The sequence below is a fragment of the Schistocerca americana genome, unplaced genomic scaffold (assembly GCF_021461395.2).
Source record: "Schistocerca americana isolate TAMUIC-IGC-003095 unplaced genomic scaffold, iqSchAmer2.1 HiC_scaffold_334, whole genome shotgun sequence".
NCBI classification, from domain to species: Eukaryota; Metazoa; Arthropoda; class Insecta; order Orthoptera; family Acrididae; genus Schistocerca; species Schistocerca americana.
In genome coordinates this window covers 5,001-7,500 of record NW_025726054.1, presented here as the reverse complement: position 1 = coordinate 7,500, position 2,500 = coordinate 5,001, and positions in this window count along the sequence as shown.

The window sequence follows — 2,500 nt, the reverse complement described above, 5'->3', positions numbered from 1 at the left end:
AGCTGCCGAGACGAGTAACTACATAGCGGGCTCGCCGTGTCACTAATGTACAGAGATACAATAGTTTCGACTGGAACCGGATTAAACGTATACACGGCGCTGATTAGTAATAGATAGAGCCATCAGAATACAGATAATGTATAGACCTGTATACATGCTGAAAGACTCTGCTCACAATCACACGTCAGCCAGACACTCTTATCACGCACTACTCTCTGCCTGTAACAGGCACACAGACAATATGTAAGCACCAGCATGGAACAACACCCAGTGCATCCTCTCTGCCACATTAGACAATCCACACTATCATAACCAGACCGGGAGGTCCACTCGGAAAACAGAATATCCCACCCTTCCGACAACCACCATTGCTCAGCTAAGCCACCAACACCCACACATGTCCCAGACAGGGGTGCACCCAACATCACAATACTGCCTCCTGTCACACCACACAAACAATGGCAGGAATGAAAGACACAGGTCTGCCACAAGCATGGAATCAGAGCGCCGCCTGTTATGAGCCAAAGGTGCACCCTGACGTGGCAAATCAGATGATGCCGCAGTCATTTACTTACGATAATCACAATCAACAAACCGGGCCCCCCCCCCCCCAAGTGCCTTAACCTAACCCGTATTGTACCTTAACCTAACCCGTATTGTACCTTAACCTAACCCGTATTGTACCTTAACCTAACCCGTATTGTACCTTAACCTAACCCGTATTGTACCTTAACCTAACCCGTATTGTACCTTAACCTAACCCATATTGTACCTTAACCTAACCCATATTGTACCTTAACCTAACCCATATTGTACCTTAACCTAACCCATATTGTACCTTAACCTAACCCATATTGTACCTTAACCTAACCCATATTGTACCTTAACCTAACCCATATTGTACCTTAACCTAACCCATATTGTACCTTAACCTAACCCATATTGTACCTTAACCTAACCCATATTGTACCTTAACCTAACCCATGTTGCGCCTTAACCTAACCCATGTTGCGCCTTAACCTAACCCATGTTGCGCCTTAACCTAACCCATGTTGCGCCTTAACCTAACCCATGTTGCGCCTTAACCTAACCCATGTTGCGCCTTAACCTAACCCATGTTGCGCCTTAACCTAACCCATGTTGCGCCTTAACCTAACCCATGTTGCGCCTTAACCTAACCCATGTTGCGCCTTAACCTAACCCATGTTGCGCCTTAACCTAACCCATGTTGCGCCTTAACCTAACCTATGTTGCGCCTTAACCTAACCTATGTTGCGCCTTAACCTAACCTATGTTGCGCCTTAACCTAACCTATGTTGCGCCTTAACCTAACCTATGTTGCGCCTTAACCTAACCTATGTTGCGCCTTAACCTAACCTATGTTGCGCCTTAACCTAACCTATGTTGCGCCGTAACCTAACCTATGTTGCGCCGTAACCTAACCTATGTTGCGCCATAACCTAACCTATGTTGCGCCTTAACCTAACCTATGTTGCGCCTTAACCTAACCTATGTTGCGCCTTAACCTAACCTATGTTGCGCCGTAACCTAACCTATGTTGCGCCTTAACCTAACCTATGTTGCGCCTTAACCTAACCTATGTTGCGCCTTAACCTAACCTATGTTGCGCCTTAACCTAACCTATGTTGCGCCTTAACCTAACCTATGTTGCGCCTTAACCTAACCTATGTTGCGCCTTAACCTAACCTATGTTGCGCCTTAACCTAACCTATGTTGCGCCTTAACCTAACCTATGTTGCGCCGTAACCTAACCTATGTTGCGCCTTAACCTAACCTATGTTGCGCCTTAACCTAACCTATGTTGCGCCGTAACCTAACCTATGTTGCGCCTTAACCTAACCTATGTTGCGCCTTAACCTAACCTATGTTGCGCCTTAACCTAACCTATGTTGCGCCTTAACCTAACCTATGTTGCGCCTTAACCCAACACACGTTGGGCCTTAACCCAACACACGTTGGGCCTTAACCCAACACACGTTGGGCCTTAACCCAACACACGTTGGGCCTTAACCCAACACACGTTGGGCCTTAACCCAACACACGTTGGGCCTTAACCCAACACACGTTGGGCCTTAACCCAACACACGTTGGGCCTTAACCCAACACACGTTGGGCCTTAACCCAACACACGTTGGGCCTTAACCCAACACACGTTGGGCCTTAACCCAACACACGTTGGGCCTTAACCCAACACACGTTGGGCCTTAACCCAACACACGTTGGGCCTTAACCCAACACACGTTGGGCCTTAACCCAACACACGTTGGGCCTTAACCCAACACACGTTGGGCCTTAACCCAACACACGTTGGGCCTTAACCCAACACACGTTGGGCCTTAACCTGCTCTGTAATTGTCATACGACGCGTTAAATTAGTGTAGTGTTGCCTAACTGCAACCCCCGCAATATAGTTTGCTACTTGCACTGCCCGGTCCCCAGAGTATCGCTTCATGTTAAACACCTTGCAGCTATACACTGT